We start from the raw sequence: 23,163 nt of genomic DNA on the forward strand, positions 1-23,163 counted from the left end.
TATTTTCCTTGCTCCTGCACAACCTGTACGCCTAAGACTGATGACACCTTATCCTTTCGCCAAGCAGTTGTACCCTTACTAAATGACACCGTGGTCTTCTCTTTACTAACCAGCTGCCTAGATGCACTTTCATACTTACTCAATAACTCCATGACAACACGAGCCTGGGCCTCATTAGCTTTAACAAAGATTATACTGTCATCAGTGAAGAAAAGATGAGAAACAACCGGCGACAGCGGCGCCATCCGGATACCATGTAGCACTCCCTCTTCCACCTTACGCCTAATCATACTTGAAAGTACCTCTGCACAAAGAATAAATAAATAAGGAGATAACGGATCACCTTGTCGCAATCCTCTACTCGGTACAAAGGCTGCAGACGGAGACCCATTTATAAGCACTTCATATGACATTGTCCGAACACACCTCATCACATTACCCACACAGTTCCCATCAAACCCCATGGTTAGAAGCACCTTCTCCAAAAACACCCACTCTACTCTATCGTACGCCTTTGCCATATCTAGTTTCAGCGCCATATGACCTCCCCCACAACGAGCATTCTTCATGTAATGAAACATCTCAAAGGCAATCAAGATATTATCAGAAACCAACCTTCCAGGAGTAAAAGCACTTTGATTCTCCGAGACCAAATTTCCCAGAAATTGTTTCAGTCGATTTGCGAGCACTTTAGCTACTAGTTTGTACAAGATATTGCATAAGCTTATTGGCCGATAGTCAGTAAATTTATCTGGTGCCTTCTTCTTAGGGATTAACACAATATGAGTGCTATTAATAACAGCTGGGCTCTCACTACCATTCAAGATACGAAGTACCAGACGCGTAATAGAGGGACCCATGATATGCCAATAAGTTTGATAAAAAAGAGCATTCATACCGTCAGGTCCAGGCGCCTTCAGAGGGTGCATTTGTTGTAACGCTTCAAACACCTCCTCTCCCTTATACTCAGCCTTAAAACTCTCATTCATCGCCACCGTCACCCTATCCTTCACGCCACTTAGCAGCTCATCAAATCCACTTGGCTACGAAGATGTAAATAAAGAGGTAAAAAAGCCTACAGCTGCGCCCTTGATCCCCTCATCCCCGGTCACAACCCTCCCACCTTCAACTACAATCCTCCCAATTCGATTCTTCTTCTTCCGCTGACCCGCCTTTCTATGAAAATATTTGGTATTTCTATCACCCTCCTTTAGCCATAAGGCCCTCGATCTCTGCCTCCAAAAAACTTCCTCCTGTCGAAGTAGACTATTAATGTCTTTTATGACTTCCTTCCTCTCCCGCACATTTCTCGCAGTCCTCTCATTCGTATTCAACCACTCCAACCTTCTCCTTTTACGAGTCAAATCTCTCATTATCTAAGGAAAGATTAAAGTTTTTATTAAGGGTTTGCATAAGATTAAGGAAATAATTTCAGATCTAGGGTATGTCTCACAAATGATTAAGGGAGGGATATTTATACTATCCCTATAGATTAAACATAAGGAGGAAATGAAGCCCAATCTTGCGTGTATGGTCTCTGTGCCGGTCAACCGGCTGCCGGCAGCGAGTTCTTTTTTCAAAATGTAAAAGAGTTGGCTTGGGTGTGTTCCCTGCCGGTGGACCGGCTGCTGGCTTGTCGGCAGAGAACACCTCTTGCTGGGTTTCTTGACTTCAACTCTTCAACTTGATGGTGCGTGTGTGTAGATACCTCGTTTCTGCACCTCCCGCAAACCACCTGGTGATGATTGAGCCGCATGTTTGGTACGCGGAACAATTTGTGACAGTTCGTAAGTTTATCGTTAAGTGATCGCTCAAACATTTATGTCTACCTCTTAATTGTCATCTACGCGCCGATACGGTCGTTTTGACAGTAATTAGAGTACATTTGGAGTTCGGGCCTAAAACCGTCTTCATTTTCCGACAACCATTAAAATGCCGAGTCGGAATGTTCTGGAATGTTCCGGATATTTTTATTCCATATTTTATAAATCTTTTAGTCTTTAGTAAACAATTTCCCGTAACATTCACACAAACTATTAAGGAAAACCAAATTATTCCGTTATTCCATAAACTAAACACGGAAATCTTTCTTCCGCAGGAGGAAACCACTTGGAAATAGACGCAGCAAGTGCTGCGCCTCTTCCAAGAGACGCAGTGCATGCTGTGCCTCTTCCCAAGTCCTTTTCTGCGTATTTTTCATATCTTTTCATATCTTTTCGAGATTCACTTCCAAAGTCTCTCCGAAAACCCTACTTCCTCCACGAGTTTAGTATAAATAGGTGCCTTCGCTCCTCATATTTCTCACGCAAGTGTCCGCCCTTCTCTTCTCCCTTTGCATTCTAGACCACGTTCTTACTTTTTGGCATCTACGTGCTTGAACATTCGACCACGTAAGCTCGGATCTTTCTGAGTACCAGCCTCGTTTTGCATGACCGAACAATTTGACCAACTCCACCATAATCAACTTTAATCAATCTTAATCGTTTTCCTCTTACGAGGGCACTTTCGTTACATTCGAGTCGAGCATCACTAAACGTTAACTTAGTTCATCTCCTTTCGTCAAACATGTAAGTCTGAGGGTGTAAATCTCTCTTTTATTTATTGTTATTTATTATTGTAATCATATTGTAAGATTTATGTCGAAAATACAATTAAAACCGATTTCTAAAACCCTTTGTTTAAAACCCTTTTTTACGGATTATCAGAGGACAACTGTCGAGAAAGGACGCGCAAGAATCGCTGCGCCTCTTGAAGGGACGCAGATACCGCGCCTCTTCGTGAGGCTGCCGCAGTTCCTGCTTCCTTTCTTCTTCCTTCGTCTTTTGTTCATCCTTTTGTTTTTTACTTTGTTTTCGAATGTTCATTGTTTCATTAACATGACAATTTAAGCATGATAATTTTAACCTGTAATTCATAATTCTTCATAATTAGTTCATCGTTAATTCCCAACTTCAATCCCAAGTAATTAATATTTGCGGGTTTTCGTCATTAAAGTCAAATCCGGGTTGTAGAAATTCGATTCATTCATATTGAGTTTCTGGAATTCGATCGTTGATATATTCTCACCTGTTTATTATCATATTCATCATTAATCCGTCATTAATTCATCGTATTTAACCTAATTAGATAGTCTAGTTTGTTAATTTGTAATTAATCCTTACAAAATCATGTATAATTCATCCTAATTCTGTTTCATCCATGTTTACCGTTTTCATGACCATCAATCATATGTAAATAACCTGCTAATCACTTTCATCCGAGTAAATAATACTAATCAATCATTAAAATCACCAACGAGCATTAATAATTTGCAATTCCGGCTTCACAGCCAGAACTGAGCCAAGGAACAGACGCGCGTGATGCCGCGCTTCTTGCGCCTCTTCAGGCGCGCACTGTTCGTTGTTCTTGACTTCGATCTCGAACTCCCGTTTTGCCTCGACCTAGTTTATTTAATTACGTAATTAATTAACTATTATTCGTATTATCGTCTTAATTCATGTTCGTTAATTTATTCTTTCTTTCTTTTCCAAATTATCCGTTTTAGAAGTATTTTCGACATAAATCAATTAAACCCGATGTAATTATTGTAATTTTCTTTATTGTAATTTTCCTTTATTGTATTTTTATTGTATCTCTTTATTATCATTTGTATGCTTTTACATGTAATCAATCTTAAATCCCGACTTTGACTCAAATGCATGTTAAATTACTTGTTCACCAACTTAGTCTAATTCTTCACATGCTAGGATTAAAACGTTGGATGTTGCATTGCATGCATATAATCGATAATATATCGAGTATGGACAATTTTCCCTAATCATTAGTAGAGGCCGCTATCGAGGCGGGCGGGATTAGGTGTTCGATCAAAAGAGCTTCCTAATACGTACCCTCACCCCTTACTCCAGATCTCTGTGAACATCCGTGTTCATTGGCATCCACGAGTCATTCTAGGCATAGAATGCTAAGGGTAACGAGTTCTTGGTGTTCATGTCACTACTTTGTGTCTTGACATGGCACGAGGTATTCGAACGGTTTTCAATTTTCCACAATAAATTGGTGGCGACTCTACAAATGCAAACGCTTGTTCTTTCCCAAGCGCCCCCGTGGGCCCATTGTCCACAGTTTGGAGACTCCGCTGGGGATAATACACTTACGTGTAGCCAAAAGGGTGAAACTTGAACAAGGTTAGGGAATAGTTTGTACAAGACAATTGTCGGTTTTCATAACTCGGTCTTCCTAGATCGTTTCATTCGGCCTTCCTAGGCCCAACCCAACCCATTCGACCAATCGTCCCGTCTAAACGGTCCTAATTCCTATTTGGCCCTACGGATGGATAGCGATTGACGTCATCCATACCATGGTGCTTACTCTTGTTTGTATCAAGGACTTTCACTACTTGATGATATGGACTGGGAATCGGCCTTACTCTTCTTTGGTACGAGCCTCTCCACAGACTTCGGGTTTGATTGTTCGGTATGGCAACCCACCCTTTAAGCCAAAACCCATTTAAAATGCACTCAGCATCCCGTTATAATGCTTGTATATTGTTTGTACCATACGTGATCACCCTTTTCTAAACGAAACCATGACGATTTTTTGTAAAATTCAAAATCCTTCTTTAACATGTAAAATTTTGAACTTGGGCCTAATATTAGCGCAAAACAAGCCGAAACTCTGTTCAATTATCGAGTCAAAATTCGGGCCTCAAAACCCATTTCAAAACCTCACTTCGAGTCCACTCCTACAACTACACTAAAGTTGACTAGGACCAACATTCTTCAAATTTTGTCATTTCCTCAAAGCTCACTGACACAAGTGGCACACTCCCACTTCACGAGTCAAAACATTTTTTTTCAAGTAAGTGTGATAGAGTGGTCGATCGTGTTTTGATTCATCGTCAATCTCTTATCCAGTTTCCAAAGATGCCTGAAACAAGCGACGTGAAATTCAATCAACTCCAGGATAGTAATGATCAAATCCTAACCACGCTAGCTCGTCTCCAAGTCACTCAAGACCAAGTGTATGATCGCCTTGACACCATTGAGGGCCGAATATATGCCGTAGAAACGAGGATGCCTCCTCGAGAAAGTGAAATCGTTGATGACTTCGTGAATGACTTCGGGGACGAAAACCCTCCCATGGGTATGACTGCAGCTGAGAAACGACTCCAATACTTAGAGGAGAAATTGATGTATCTTAAAGGGGATGACATTTATAGGGAGAATAATCGCAAGTATGAGGCAGTGAGTTCCAAGTTGCCAACCAACTTCAACATGACGAATATCCCTAAATTCAGGGGGCATGAAAACCCTTTGAACCATATCCGTGCCTTCAAGGATTACATGTCTATCAAAGGCATTAAACCCGAGATGTTCTTAAGGATCTTTCCTTCATCTCTTGACATCATCCCAAAGCAATGGTTCTATTCGCTAGATCACAAGAAAATTGCTACTTGGGACGATGCCGCAATCGAGTTTGCTAAACAATATGCGGATAATGCTGAAATCCAAGTCAACATGTGCACTTTAGAGGTTCTTACCCAAAATGACAAAGAAGGTTTCACCGATTTCCTAAGTCGGTGGAGGAAGACTAGTACTCAACTTGTTGAACGTCCGGATGAGGCTACCCTTGTGGAGAAATTCGTGAACAACCTAAATCCCATCTATGCAAATCATTTGAGGTATCAAAACATCAAAACTTTCAAAGACTTGACCGTACTAGGGACAAGGATCAAAGATGACATTCGTAAAGGGCTCTTGTCCAAAACTATAGGTCGTGGATATCAAGGCTCAACAAGTCATTCTTACGGCTCTACTAGCAAGACTGATGAAGTTAACCTCCTCGAGCCATCTAAGAAGAGTACCCCTCCAAGGAAATTCACAAATCTAGGGAACACATATTCCAACGCTCTGAAAAGATTGATAAAACTCGGGAAACTTCAACCCATAGGCCCTACGCCTGAACCAGAAAAGAAATCCAAGTTCTGGGATGAGAATTCGTACTGCGAATACCATAGAGGTAAGGGACATGATACAGAGAAATGCTACAAATTGAAAAATGTACTTCAAGACATGATTGAAGACGGTCGCCTACCAATACCACCTGGAGGTAAGCCTAACAACACTAAAAATCCTCTTGGAGTTCTAGTGATTACAAATGAAGAATCTACCATAAATTGTTCACATCTCATCTCCCCAGTCGAAGATGAAGTTCACGCAATAGAAAATGAAGGGAACTACTCCACCATTTCCCCAACCATCACTGATTTCATCGCATGGGCGAAAAGTGTGGATAGACAAGTCTTGGAAGTAGAGAGTGCAGTGGCAGCCTTACGTGGCCCCAACGCCACACCTAGAAAACGTGCACCACTAGTTTTCTCTCAAAACACTACAATGCAAGAAGTAGTAGCCGTGGTTGATGAACTAGTCGACCAGATTATCCAATTAGAAGCTGGAATCATAAGAATGAGGGAACTTATTGCTATCAATGGAATATGGGCTAACGATGACGAAGATCTGTATCTCACTGAACACTACTTAGTCAAAATCAGTGAGGAAATAGTCCAGAATTGTGAAGATCAAGATGTAGATCACCTCACTCGTTCAGGACGCCCATACCAAAATATTTCTCAAAATGGTCCCATAGCAAACGGTCCAACCAATGTAGTCACACCAAATGATAATGAAGAAAGCTCTACCGACCATCTACTAAAGCAACTACAAAAGACAAAGGCTGATCTTTCAGTCTGGCAACTAGTGTCAAGCTCATTCCCACATCGCCAAGCTTTGCTGCAAGCTTTGGCCAAACTAAATGTGGCACATAACTCCACACCCGACGACGTGGTCAACTTGGTCTTCCAAGAATCACCAAAGCTAAGTAATCCTATTACTTTCTCGGATGAGGATTTGCCACCCTTCGATGCTAGTCATAACTTGGCTCTTTATATCACCGTCATTTGCTTAAAGAAGAATGTGCCAATGACCTTAGTAGATGATGGCTCCGCGGTCAACATCATACACTTGAAAACGGCATATAAATTGGGCATGAAAGAATCAGATTGGACTCCTACCAATCAGGGTGTTCGCGCATATGATGGTACACGACGAAAGGTGGTGAGACTTGTTGACCTAACCATAGCCACAGGGCCAATTGAAAGAAAGGTCAATTTTCAAATAGTGGACATCGAGGCATCCTTCAACATACTTCTGGGAAGACCCTGGATTCACGCTTCCAAAGCGATAACATCCACACTCCACCAGAAAATCAAAATCCCACTAGATGGTAAGGTGGTGACGATCACTTCGTCGCCCATCAAGGGAATCATCGAAAAGAAGTCAAGCAATCAAGTCCTTACAGATCCAATACATGAACTTGGGGGCTTTCACATCATAAACGTCATAGAGAGTGAATTGTCACCATTATACTTCAATCCCTACTCTAACCTAGTGGTCAACCACATACTCAAAACCCAGGGATACTTCCCGGGAATGCCTTCGAATCCTATCCGAAGGAGCACCATTGCCCCCTACAAGGAGGGTAATTCACAAAGAATATCCCTTGGATTAGGATACAAACCCATCAAAGAGGAAGTTCTCGAGATGCTCGCTCAAATTCAAAACCGTAAGAATGTGGGAATTCAAATGCGACCCTATCTCCCTACCCTAAATGGATACTTCGTTAGGGAAGGAAGTCGAGAATTTTTTCATGGATTTCCCGAACCTTGGCATTATCTCGAAAGGAAGCTAGCCGGAATCGAGATCTTTCACGATTGCTACTTCATTCCTCCAAAAACGGTTCCTATCGTCAAGACTCGTCAAGCACCTTGCCTAGACGAACAAGCTGTGAGTCTACTATTTGGAGAAGATCGATTTGTTAGAGCCGCGCAGGACGAGATCATTACTATGATACTTAAAGATGATCAATTTAACCCTACCATATTAATCACAGAAATTAACACCAATCAGTAGAAAGGATGGAGAAAATCGATCAAGTGGACAAGCAACCAAGGAAGACTCTTCAAGCTCACTACTGGAGAAGGAGAGATGTTCAAAGGAGAACCAGAAGACGATGAATTCGAGTCAGAGTCAGAGTCGGAGTCAGTGTCAGAGTCTAGAGAAGTTCCTAGAGAGTCTCCTCCTGTCGTCATTCCCACTCCTCTCGTTTCTCCTAGCCTAGTATCGAATAGCAACAGTAGTTCGGAAAATGTCCCAACCGCTGTCCCTTTACCGCCGCTGACCACAGATCAGATGGCTTCTTTGTTTCAACTTTTCTCAAATCTTAATATGAATAAATCAGGTTCTGCTTACTCTTCGTGTTATCTTGAATGCAATTCTGTTTACGATGATGATGAGGATGACCTTGACCCTGACTCAATCGAGATACCTCCCAACATAGCCAAAGAGATACTACAAGAGGGGGAAGGGGACCCGTGATAGAAGATACTGAACCCATCAACGTAGGAACTGAACTAGAACCCCAAGAACTTTGGATAGGGACAACCCTGAGCCCCACCGAAAGGGCCAATTTCATAGACCTCCTACACGAGTTCAAAGACGTTTTCGCTTGGTCCTACAAAGATATGCCAGGGATCGACAGGGAGATTGCAGAGCATAGAATCCCAATGAAACCAGGGTTCAAACCCGTGAAACAGAAGCTTCGAAGAATGAGGACGGAATGGGCTCTTAAAATCAAAGAAGAAGTCGATAAACAATTCAAAGCCGAGTTCATCAAAGTTTCCGAGTACTCAGACTGGGTGGCTAACATAGTACCCGTACCCAAAAAGGATGGGAGAATCCGTGTTTGTGTTGACTTTAGAGACTTAAACAAGGCAAGCCCTAAGGATGACTTTCCTCTACCACATATCGACATATTAGTGGATAATACATTGGATCACGCGTTGATATCCTTCATGGATGGATACGCGGGATATAACCAGATCAAGATGGCCTTAGAGGACATGCATAAGACCGCCTTCGTCACTCAATGGGAAACCTACTGTTACACGGTCATGCCGTTTGGGTTAATCAACGCCGGAGCTACATACCAACGCACCGCAACTACGCTCTTACATGACATGATGCATAAAGAAGTTTAGGTATACGTAGATGACATGATTGTCAAGTCCAAGGAAAGAGAGGGACATATTGCGAACCTTCGCAAATTCTTCTCGAGGCTACAGAAGTACAACATGAGGCTCAATCCTCAGAAATGCGCATTCGGAGTAACATCAGGCAAACTCCTGGGATACGTGGTTAGCCAACGAGGTATAGAAATAGACCCTTCAAAGATCGAAGCTTTAATTGAAATGCCGCAACCTCAAACAGAGAAAGAAGTTAGGGGATTCCTAGGCAAGGTACAATACATCAGTCGATTCATATCGAAACTCACCATGATCTGCGAACCCATATTCAAGAAGTTAAAGAAAACAGATAACACCATGTGGGATGATGACTGTCAGAAGGCTTTCAACCGAATCAAGGAAATACTAGCCAAACCACCAGTGCTTATGCCACCTCAACGAGATCAACCTCTTGGTTTATATCTCACGGTAATTGAAACGGCCATGGGCGCCATGCTAGCTCAAACCGTAGGAAAAGAAGAAAGAGCCATCTACTACCTTAGTGAGAAGTTCTTGGACTACGAGTGCAAATACACACAACTCGAGAAGACGTGCCTCGCTCTTGTGTGGGCAACGAAGAAACTACGCCACTACATGCTTAGCTACTCCGTCAAAATATTCTCCAAAATGGATCCTGTCAAATACCTCTTCGAGAAACCCGTTCTCAATGGACGTCTAGTGAGATGGACTTTGATGCTCTCTGAGTTCGATCTTAAATATGTACCTTTTAAAGTCATAAAGGGGCGCGCCGTTGCCGAATTCTTCGCAGAAAATCCCATCAATGATGCACAAACGATAGACACTTGGTCATTCTCGGATGAGGATATACTCCAAACAGATGTAGACTCCTGGGACCTCTATTTTGATGGAGCATCGAACTTGAGAGGATTTGGAATAGGGGTGTTTCTCATTTCTCCCGAAGGCGAGCATACACCAATCTCTGTCAAACTCGAGTTCGAGGTGACAAATAACGCTGCAGAATACGAAGCTTGTCTCATTGGATTGCAAGCGGCAGTAAGTTTAGGCATCAAGAATCTTCGAGTACATGGGGATTCCTCTTTGATCATCAATCAAGTTACGGGATCTTGGAAAATCCGAAGCAAAATCTTGGCACCTTATCAAGTCAGAATAGACCAAGTAGCCCAATTCTTCGATCAAGTAACCTACTTACATCTACCTCGAGAAGAAAATCAATTTGCGGATGCTCTTGTAAAACTCGCATCTTTGATTAACATGCCGGATAATATGGTAGAAATGCCTTTATGCATCGAACGACGATCAGAGCCAGCTTATGTGCACCAAATCACCGATGAAGAGGAAATTGCAGAGGAACCGTGGTTCCAAGCAATTCTAAACTTCAAACTCAACGACACCTATCCACCAGAAATGGACAAAAGGGGACAACGCGCTATCCACTTACTAGCTTCCCAATACGTCCTCATGCAAGGAGAGCTATACAAAAGAACACCTCTTGGCGTAATCCTACGTTGTCTTGATCATTCACAGGCACGAAAAGTGATGGAAGAAGTCCATGACGGAGAATGTGGCCCTCACATGAGTGGACCCATGATGGCAAATAAAATCACACGTTTAGGATACTATTGGACCACGATGGAATCTGATTGCATCAAATATGTAAGACATTGCCATAATTGCCAAATCTTCGGGAATGTGCAACATGTTCCTCCCTCATTGCTTTACACCATGACATCTCCCTGGCCATTTTCTGCTTGGGGAATAGACATCATTGGCAAAATCACTCCAGCTGGAACAGGAGGTCACTGTTTCATCCTAGTAGCAATCGATTATTTCACCAAGTGGGTAGAAGCGGCTTCCTACACCAGTCTTACAGCCAAGAATGTGGCAAAGTTCATACAAACCAATATCATCTGTCGATATGGTTGCCCACATGAGATCATCAGTGACAATGGATCACATTTCCAAGCTGAGACTGAATAATTGCTAGCCAAATACAAAATCAAGCATCACCACTCCTCGCCATATAGACCACAAACCAATGGCGCGGTAGAGGCAGCAAACAAAAACGTTGTCACAATTCTCAAGAAAATGATTGACAACTATAGAGATTGGCCGAGCAAGATACCCTTTGCTTTATGGGGATATCGTACATCCGTTAGGACGCCGACTGGGGCTACTTCTTTCTATTTGATCTACGGCATGGAAGCCGTACAACCAGTCGAGCTAGAAATACCATCCTTGCGTATTTTACTCGAAAGTCAAATACCCGAAGCCGATTGGAAGAGGGACAGATATAAAGAACTCATTCTCCTGGATGAACGAAGGTTACGTGCATTACATAATGTGCAGACATATCAGGCGCGTATCAAACGAGCCTTCAACAAAAGGGTTAAGCCAAGAAACATCAAAGAGGAGATTTGGTCCTCAAATCCATTAGGGCTCTTTTACCTGTCGATCAACGAGGAAAATTCAAACCCAATTGGGCCGGGCCATTCCTAGTCAAGTCCATACTTCCAGGGGGTGCAGTTAGGATCACAGACCTAGACGGGAAAGAATTTACCAACCTAGCAAACCTTGACCAATTAAAACGTTATTATGTCTAGAATAGGAGCAAAAAACGCGCCTCGCGTAACCTCACATGTCGCTCTTGTGGCACGAAATAAACGGCCCATGGCCAAGCTGAATCAAGCTAATGTCATCTTGCTCTTGCATTTTGACAATTTGTCATTCTCATATCATCAAACAAACTAAATTGCATTTTCATAGTAAGTAAAGCACATGCTTATTTTCTAAAGTTCATTACAAGCTCTTGCTTAGAACAATTATTCTTTTACATTTACTCGAACTACGCGCAAGGGTTTGATTTCATTTTTTAATGAATACGTAGGCAATCCTTCACGGGATATAACCCACTTAATCGCTTTAAATGTAAATATAAGAACATTTGCAAATGCATTTGAAATTCGACAAGAATAATGAAAACAAAACCACAACGGTTTCATAACCAATTAACCTCTTTTATTTCATTCCATAATAATAATACGTTACATAATAAAATCATAATAAAAATAAATAGCCTAGGATTCTAAAAATCCCACCTTCTTATTAAAATAATAATAATAATAAATAATAATAAAAGACATAGGCTACTCTTCCATTTTCCCTTTGCCTTTGTCCTTCTTCTCATACTTCTTGTCGCGACCTCGAGCCGGACGCTCCTGCGCCACTTCCGACCTAATCACCAATGGTCTCTCTCGTGGTCTCGCTTTGCCATTCTTGCCAACCACCATCTCGATGGCAGAAGAAGTCTTTGGTTTCTTTGAAGGATGAACAACTCGAAACCCAGCTTCTTCCTCTCCCTCGGTCAGGTGCTTCTCCTTCTCCTTTTCCACCTCGCGAACCTTGTAGTCAACTGGTTCGCACTTCCTCAGTCTCTCGCGCTCCTCCGAAGTAGCAGCCTTCCTCCACCGCAAATATAGGAATCTCACACCTATAGAGCACTGACAGAAGAATTCAAGAACCAAATGTTCCTCTAAGCCCATCTGATGGCCCACTCTCTTCGACTCTCCGTAGTAAGCGCCACGGCAGTCTGCGGGATAGTGTCAAGCTTCGGGATCATCTGCTTCTATCCAACCTGCCTCATCAACCTCTTCGGGAAGATGCATATCATAAACTCCAAGCCGGGAATGCGAACAGCTCGGATAGGATCCAGGGAAGATACTCCAGTAATAGATTTGAGGTGCCACCTGTAGGAAATATCGGTATATTTCATCAAGAAAAATTCGGATTATAACGAATTATGATATATGAAATTACTAGTCATAAACGAATTGCATAAACAAAAGAATAGAGATTTAGAATTAATCTTTAGTCCTAGCAATTTGGCCTAAGAACAATATCGAAATCGATATTCTCCTAATCGTTGCACCCAAAATGCTTTGAGAAATGCCTCTTTTCTTTGATAGAATAAATCCCTAATTTCTTATGAATTTTTTAGGGTTTGTGAGATGTGAGAATTAGGTCAAAAGAAAATCAGAGAAATGATCTCCCTATCTTCTCTTTAAAACCGTCCAACCAAGAGAGAATAAGGGAAGATATTTTTCTTCCTAATTTTCTCTTATTTTCGGTTTCACCAACCACCAAAAATAAGGAGTAAAACTTCTTATTTTTGGTTGTTGTCAAAAATGTATAAAATGTGTATTATTTATCAATTGTCATTTATGTCGTCCTGTATTAATAAGTCCACACACTTAATACCGGTCCGTCATCATTTATTATGACAATATCGTATAATATATACATTAACTATAAATATCGCATATTTATAATTTGCTTATTAAATATAACCGTTTACGTTTAATTACGAATTAACATCTTAGTTCGTTTAAGCTAACATTATATACATTAATTAAATATAACAGTTTATATTCAATTTACGAATTAAAAGTTAATTCGTCTCAGCTAATATTATTTAATTGTATTAAATAATCGTCTCATCATCACATTGACTAACTGTTTAGTCAAATACATGAAGCATCAATGTGATTATATTTTCATACAATCACATCTCTCAAACACATCCTTTAGGTGTGACTTTTAAGGATCAGTTGATCACCGCCATCAGTATGATAATAACGTCAAACTTCTAGCAAGCCAACCGTTATTAAGTAAACGTTAATCAACTGATAAAGTACTAAGTATACCCTTGTGAACCTATAAGAGATTTATATACGTTATCACACTAACTGTGGAGCACACAAGCTCCAACAATCTCCCACTTGTCCTCACAAGTGTATGTGCGATAACCGATTCTCATATCCTAAAATTTCTCCCACTCAATGTAAAACAATTTGCAAAATCCGTATTCACAAAGGTCGTATTTTACAAGTGATCAATATCAAGAGTGGTTTTCCCGACTAGAGAGTAACTTAACTGATAAACGAATCATCATTCGAGCATGGTCATGCATTTCAGTTACAACTCTTCGAGTGGCCCTGAGAAATAACTAAACCTGATAAAGGTTGGATATTTTCTTCAACTCGAATCCTGCAGATATAAGCATAGTATGAAATGACCCAGAAAACATCTGCTTAGCCTCCTGTTACGGTCGACCATGAGAAAGAAACCAAAGTCACCCAAAAACTGCATTAATCTCAAGAGACAGTCGATAGTCAAAAGAATCGACTCTAGGAACACAATGGACGTCCAATCCACGACCTGGCATCGAATGTTTTTAAACATTTAGGACTCCATTACGTTGTCAAAATTTGTCCTACGAGGTATCGTTATAACTCGCATCTGTGATCGATCAGCCAACCGTTTGACTTATGGCTCGTTGAACCCACCATCAATCAACTTCACAATATAATTGCCAGAGTTATCAGCTCATGTAGGCAATTACGGACCAAAACAAATATAATGTAATTCAGTTCACTTTGTGGCGTTCAATGTTGTCATACAATCCACATGAAAAACAAAATATGAAATAATACGATGAAGTTATAAATAGCATATGAAAAAGAAAATGTATCGAATTCATAATCAACTACTACAACTCAGGAACACGTTTAATTACCATGGAAATAACGTGACCTTCATGCTTATCATATTTCAAGGGTTTAGTGAGAGGATCCGCGATGTTATCATCCGAAGCTATCTTGTCAATCACTATCTCCTCTTGCTCCACGTAATCATGAATTAGGTGAGCCTTCCGATGTACATGTCTAGACTTGTTGCTAGACTTAAGCTCCTTAGCCTGGAAGATGGCACCTCTATTATCACAATAGATGGTGATTGGGTCATTCGAACTAGGAACTATGGATAGTCCTTGTAAGAATTGACGTATCCATATAGCTTCCTTTGCTGCTTCTGAAGCGGTATAGTACTCGGATTCAGTAGTAGAATCTGCCACAACTTCCTGTTTGGAACTCTTCCAAATGACCGCAGCACCATTAAGAGTAAAGACGAATCCAGACTGAGATTTCGAATCATCTCGATCTGTTTGGAAGCTAGCATCTGCGTAACCGATTGCACATAGCTTAGTATCTCCTCCATAAGTCAATACCCAATCCTTAGTCCTCCGTAGGTACTTAAGGATGTTTTTAACAGCTATCCAGTGTGTTTCACCTGGATTGCCTTGGTACCGACTCGTCATACTCAATGCATATGCCACGTCTGGACGTGTGCATATCATGGCATACATGATTGATCCTATGGCTGATGCATAAGGAACACGACTCATGCGTTCGACCCCTTCAGGTGTCTTGGGTGACTGAGACTTGCTCAAATGCATCCCAGACGTCATTGGAAGGTTCCCCTTCTTGGAGTTGGTCATGCTGAACCTTTCAAGAATCTTATCTAAATAAGACTCCTGACTCAATGATAACATCCGTCGTGATCTATCTCGATAGATACGGATTCCCAATATGCGTTGTGCCTCACCCAGATCTTTCATCTGGAAATGGTTCTTCAACCATCCTTTTACCGAAGATAAGAGAGGAATGTCATTCCCAATCAAGGGTATGTCATCGACATACAATATCAAGAAAACAATCTTGCTCCCACTCGACTTGATATACAAGCATGGTTCCTCGACCGATCGAGTGAAACCATACTCTTTTATCACCTTGTCGAAATGATGATTTCAACTCCGAGAAGCTTGCTTAAGTCCATAAATGGAACGCTTAAGCTTGCACACTTTCTTAGGATTTTCAGGATCTATGAAACCTTCGGGTTGTACCATGTACAATTCCTCCTCCAAATAACCGTTTAAGAAGGCGGTTTTCGCATCCATTTGCCAAATTTCATAGTCATGAAAAGCGGCAATCGCTAAGATTATCCGAATGGAACGCAGCATAACTACGGGTGCAAAAATTTCATCATAATGCAATCCGTGCACTTGAGTGAAACCTTTTGCCACTAGTCGTGCCTTATAGGTATCTGGTTGCCCGTCTACAGAATGCTTTATTTTGTAAAGCCATTTGCACTGAAGAGGTCGTACCTTGTTAGGTAAATCAACAAGATCCCATACGTCATTCTCATACATTAAGTCCATCTCGGATTGCATGGCTTCAAGCCATAGCTTAGAGTCGGAACAGGTCATGGCACCTATATAGGTAGCGGGTTCATTACTCTCTAGGAGCAAAACGCCATTCTCCTCGACCATACCAATGGATGTCTGGGGGATTAGAGACTCTACCCGACCTCCTAGGTTCCTGAGGAATATTAACGGTATCATCAGTTGAAGGAACAACTTCCTCCATCTTTTCCTCGGTTGTTGGTTCTTGAATCTCCGACAGCTCGAATGTTCTATTACTTGACTTGTTCTCGAGAAATTCTTTCTCTAAGAACTTTGCACTAGCCGCAACAAAAACTCGATGTTCGGTAGGCGAATAGAAGTAATGACCAAACATTCCTTTTGGAGAACCAATAAAGTATGTCTTGACCGATCGCGGACCGAGCTTATCCTCGTGTCTCCACTTGACATAAGCCTCGTAGTCCAAAACCCGAATAAAGGACAAGTTAGGGACCATTCCCTTCCACATTTCATATGGAGTCTTGTCGACAGCTTTAGACGGACTTCGGTTAAGTATAAGAGCAGCTGACAAAAGAGCAAAACCCCATAATGAATTAGGTACTACCGTGTGACTCATCATGGATCGAACCATATCAAGTAATGTTCGATTTCTCCGTTCGGACACACCATTTAATTGAGGTGTTCCAGGTGGAGTTAACTGTAAAACTATTCCACAGTCTTTAAGGTGTTGATCAAACTCATTTGAAAGATATTCGCCACCCCGATCTGAACGGAGTGCTTTAACCTTTCTTCCCAGTTGGTTCTCAACCTTATTCTGGTATTCCTTGAATTTTTCAAAGGACTCGCTTTTATGCTTCATTAAGTAGACATATCCGTATCTACTCAAATCGTCCGTGAAAGTGATAAAATATCTATAGCCATCTCTTGCGGTGATTGACATAGGTCCACATACATCAATATGTATGAGTCCTAATAGGTGACTAGCGCGCATTCCAACACCTTTGAAGGAAATTCGAGTCATTTTGCCGATAAGACATGATTCACACGTGCCAAATGTAGAAAAATCAAATGTGGGAATAGTCCCATTCTCAATGAGTTTCTTTACACGTTTTTCATTTATGTGTCCCATTTGACAATGCCATAGATAAGTTTGATCTTTGTCACCAACCTTTAATTTCTTATTATTCACATGTAATATATATGTGGTTTGATCTAAGATATAAATTCCATTCATGGAAACTGCTTTGCCATAAACCATTTCATTAAAAGAGAAAATACAGCTATTGTCCTTTATTGAAAATGAAAAACCGTCTTTATCAAGTACGGAAACAAAAATAATATTCTTAGATAAACTGGGTACATAGTAACAGTTATATAAATATAACTCAAACCCACTAGGGAGCTGGATTACGTATGATCCCATTGAGACTGCAGCAACTCGTGCTCCATTCCCAACTCGCAGGTCCACATCACCCTTTGCGAGGGGTTTGATGTTTTTTAGGCCCTGCAAATGATTACAGAGATGAGAACCACAACCAGTATCAAGTACCCAAGTTCCTAAACTTGCATGGTTAATCTCAATCATATGAATATAAGATGACATACCAACATGAGTGACGCGGCCTACTTTTATGTCCTCACGGTACACGGGACAGTTCCTCCTCCAATGTCCAGTCTTGTGACAATGGTGGCATTCAACGTTACCGTCCTTGCTCTTTGCCTTGCCTTGTGAGGTGATACGGTCGTTATGTACCAAAAATAAATACCTATCTACTACTAACAGAAGTCAGCGATAAGTAGGGTCGATCTCCACAGGGAGGCGGTTTACTATCTACTTGTCTATTCTATCTGTCTACTGTCACTAATGGGGGTTTTGATTGTGTTAACTAAACTAGAGATTAAGGCAAGAGATAAAGGAACGAGAGAAATTAACTGATAAAGAGAAGGGAAATATGCTAGGAATCGGTCCACCGTGGCAGCAGCACTATCGGGTCAACTGAGTCGATTAATTTATTGATAAGAAGAGCGAGGCCGTCACCTTTCGGTCCTTAAACCTACGATTATACCCTTTCGGTCTCTAATCGCCCTAGGGTCTCCCTAACTTAGCTTTCGCCCTAATTAGGTATCACCTATTGTAATTAAGCAAGCCTACCCTTCCAATCTTTCGATCCAGGTCGGGAGTAACTAGATAAATCGGTCTCCTGCATGCATACATTCAACCTAATGACAATTATATTGCTTAAAACAATTCCTATCGCAAGACTAATCTAATCAAGACGATCCTATCATATTACTACCACGGCTTCCCTAATCCTAACATATTAAGGGAAATTAGCTATGCATAATTAAATAGAGAACAAGAAATAAAGAAGAAGTAAACATTAATTAAAAAGAGAGTAAGGGAAAGGAAGAATTACTGAATAAATGATCCGGAAATAAGAGGAACAAAGTATCAGTGTATTCGAACCAGAGGGAAAAGAGAGAGAAAAAGAGAGGAGAAGAAGAGAGAGAGAGAGAGTTTACATAGACGTCCTAACACCTATTTATAAGAAAAATAGGGTTTATTAACCTAATTGACGGAATTAAACCTAAAAAGCCCAGCCCGTAGAAAAATCCACTCGATCGAGTGGAATAAAACCACTCGATCGAGCAACTCAGGCTCAAAACTGCTCGATCGACCAAGAATAGTGCTCGATCGACTAAAGCTATATTATGCAACTGGTCAATCGACTAAATAAGTTACTCGATCGACTAATTATTGAATCCTAAACCACTCGATCGACTAGAAAAGCACTCGATCGAGTGGAAACTGACTTCAGCAGCTCATTAATCACGTTAGATCGACTTTGACTTGTCCTTTTAGCTCGAAACAGCTTCACGCGTCCCAAGAAAGCTATAATTCCGCTCCAAATCCGCTCTTCCTCCAAATGCATGCAAAACGGACGGTAAATGGCTTGATTTCACTACTTTATGGTCCATTCCTGCAAATAAGACAAAATAACCCAAAGTAGCATATTCGGGGCATTTCGTAGCATAAAACCACGATAAAAGCATAGAAATACGTGCATAAAATAGGCTAAAAAGACTATATAAAATGCACATATCAAATCTCCCCAAACCAAACCTTTACTCGTCCTCGAGTAAACTAAAATGCAACTAATGGAACGGAAAAGATAACTCAGAGCTAGCTACAAATGCCCACTTAAGCCAATTTAATGCAAAGAAACTAATATTTAAAGCAAGACAGTCAAATGCAAACGAGTTATAAGATGTTTATAATAAAGCTGAACCGTCGACCTTGCAAGACCTTTAATAATGGACTCTCACGGGTCACTCTTCTTTCATGAAGCAAAGGGTGAACATATATATGTAAGAGAGAAAGAAAAATAGTCGCTCACCTAGACTACGACCCACATAAACATGCATGCAACTAATATGATAGACAATTCTAGCTACCGTACACACATTCCAACCAAACAAGGTCCTGTCACAGCCGAGGGCTTACAAAAATTATGGTAAAGTGAGGCAATGGGTAAGAAAAGGCAAAACATTTATGGGAATGTGGAGGTATAGGCGGCCAAGCTAGTACCTAAACAAAACCATATATCAACATCCATACTTACTCAATTATGAAATAAGCACAATGCCCTTCATTTGGCATAAAACTCACCAAACCAAACTAGAAATACTCCTCAAATGATATAAGATAGAACATAGGAGCAGAAACCGTCAGCCAACCAACATCTTTTTTTTCTTTTCTATTTCATTCTTTTTTTTTCGGTTTCCTCTTTTCTTTTTCACGTTTTTTTTTCATTTTTCATTTCTTTTTCCTTTTTCATCCTCCTTTTCTTCATAAATTACCAACTCCAAAATCAATATGATATGAACCAAAATTTGATACAATAGACAAAATACCGCAGAACAATTTAAACTAGCTTGACAAGGCAGGCTAAATTTGGATGTAGTTAAGGGTCAACTGGCAAATTTGGCTAAAGTGGAGTTAAATGGGTAAAAATGAAAGAAAGGAGAAATGTAAGCACTTCCCTGCATGTGACACCAACCACTAACCCTAATGTATGCAGGCAAAAAGCAATTGAATTTCATATACGTGCAAATTGATGATCCATGATATGCAAGGAGTAACTACTCACAATCCTACATGAAACTGGTCATAAATGACACCAATTTATAAGGCTCTAATTCCTTAGAAATTATAAGTAGGTTGCCAAAATTTCAGGTCAAGTCTATATGTTCAGCTAAATTTAACATTAACTCGTAGATATGCAAAAGACAAGCTAAAAGATAACAGTTCAATGCAAGGCTTAAGCAAAAAGACAAAAGTAGTGCAATATCATCATTGAAATCTACCGTTCCGACTCAACCTATATGCTAAAATAAACGTGAAATTTTTTGAATTTTTGAAATTTAATAAGAATAAACAACAATGCAAACGGAAATTAAATATGATAACAGAAATGCAACAAAAATAAGATGCAGACACAGATATGGATGCACAACCGCCCCAAACCAAACTGTACAATGCCCCCATTGTACCAAAACATGGAAAGGAAATGCAAACTAAAGGAAAAAGAGAGTAAATACGGAAAAACTCACAAAATGCGCGAATAAAGGGACCTCCCCAAACCGACCATGAACATGGGAGGTTGCTAAGGCCCGGAAAACCATCTCAGGAAGCTAATCCAAGTCAAAAACACTCGATCACAAGGAATAGTGGTTGATCGAGTAAAATGGGCATCCAAAACTGCTCGATCGAAGGGAAAAGCAGTCGATCGAGTAGTTCTCTATTCTGCAGGTGGTCGATCGAGTAAAACTTTCACTCGATCGAGTGAATATATCAGCAAAAGTGCTCGATCGAGTAGAAAAACTACTCGATCGAGTGATCCTCAATGTAATTCCTTCAAAACGCAATTAAAGCAGCCCGCAAACTAACTAAACAAGCATACTGAGATAGTCTATGGTATAAAAACCATTTATTACAACTAAAATGAAATAAAAATGCAAAATAAAATTCTCCGGGTTGCCTCCCGGTAGCGCTAGCTTCGGTCAGGTCCCAGCTCGACCTTCTTTTTCTTCGAGCCACTCAAATTAGTCATAATCAAAACAGCTCAAAGTGCGCAGCAATAAATCATAAATCTGCGCATGTGCTACACAAAAGCATAAGTAGCACCATAGTGGATTGAAGAAATATGAAATAAAAATATGTAAACATTTAAGTCTAACAAATTTCCTATGCGAGCTCCTAAATTTATCCACAAAATAAAGGAGCGAGGGAGCAATTGTCGATATATTAGGGTCCCGTTTTAGTTTGACAAGATTAAAACGATAAGGATGGTGAAAAATCGTTAAATTACGCGTCCACATATGAGGAGGTATAGCTTTAAAAGAAAAAGCACGAATTAGATGAGGCAAAATACTATTAAAACAAACAATAATAAAATTATCATTTACTACCTCAGGTTGGTCGCTCTCAATGACGGAATCATAGATAAAAGAATTTATTACCTCTTCCGTGCTAGGAGTAATTACCGACTCAGCTGCTTCTTCATCAATCTCCTCAATGGATTTCTTCCCGTAAATCTCAGCCTCAATCGCATCCAGCTCGGCTTTGAATAGGGGAGACTCACCGTATCCATTATTATCGTCAAAATTGTTGTCTAAAACGACCCCAAGTAACGCATCAATGCTCCCAATGGCCAACTCAGTCGATCGAGCAAAATTTTTACTCGATCGACCACTTTTCTCCTGATTTCCACTCGATCGAGTAGAACTTTCACTCGATCGAGCACTTTCTTCTGGGAATCCACTCGATCGACTAAATTAGTCACTCAATCGAGTGATTCCTCCTGTACAGGGCTGAAATTCTCGTGTAAGGCAGTCGAATGTGATAGAAACTCGTCGTCCGAGTCATAAAAGTCATCCTCAGCATTGGGCAACACGGTTTCTTCATGGGAAAAACCGCTCTCAGTAAAGTACACCTCTTCTGGTTGCCAATTATCCGACTCAGCTGCTAACTGAGCAACTTCAGACTCCAGCTCCATGATTTAAGCATCCATACGTCTATCACTCTCTTGCCTCACTCGATCATAATCTTGCATTTGAGATGCAAGTGTCTCCAATAAAGATTTCAGCTCCGCAATTTCTTCTTCTTGTATATCAGGAGGATCTTGTTGCGGTGGCCATTGATAGGGTGGATGTGGCGGCGCAATTACAGATGCATTGTGCTCAACAGAACCACATCTCCCGCAGCAAATCACCGGCTGTTCCATATAATAGGACATTGGTGATGGGTCAAAGGTACTCAAGCCTTCCCTTTGACGATCTTTCACCTAGAACTGTCTAGGTAGTACCTGTAAGGCCTATCAAAACAGCACTAAAGGAAATATTAGAACGACCTCAAGGGAAAAATCCCCTGAGGCTAAAAACAGACAAAAATTAAACAATTAAATAATTATTTTCGATCCCCGGCAACGGCGCCAAAATTTGATACGGTCGTTATGTACCAAAAATAAATACCTATCTACTACTAACAGAAGTCAGCGGTAAGTAGGGTCGATCTCCACAGGGAGGTGGTTTACTATCTACTTGTCTATTCTATCTGTCTACTGTCACTAATGGGGGTTTTGATTGTGTTAACTAAACTAGAGATTAAGGCAAGAGAGAAAGGAACGAGAGAAATTAACAGATAAAGAGAAGGGAAATATGCTAGGAATCGGTCCACCGTGGCAGCAGCACTATCGGGTCAACTGAGTCGATTAATTTATTGATAAGAAGAGCGAGGTCGTCACCTTTCGGTCCTTAAACCTACGATTATACCCTTTCAGTCTCTAATCGCCCTAAGGTCTCCCTAACTTAGCTTTCGCCCTTATTAGGTATCACCTATTGTAATTAAGCAAGCCTACCCTTCCAATCTTTCGATCCAGGTCGGGAGTAACTAGATAAATCGGTCTCCTGCATGCATACATTCAACCTAATGACAATTATATTGCTTAAAACAATTCCTATCGCAAGA

This window comes from Silene latifolia, chromosome 7 (assembly GCF_048544455.1).
Source record: "Silene latifolia isolate original U9 population chromosome 7, ASM4854445v1, whole genome shotgun sequence".
In the NCBI taxonomy this organism is placed as follows: Eukaryota; Viridiplantae; Streptophyta; class Magnoliopsida; order Caryophyllales; family Caryophyllaceae; genus Silene; species Silene latifolia.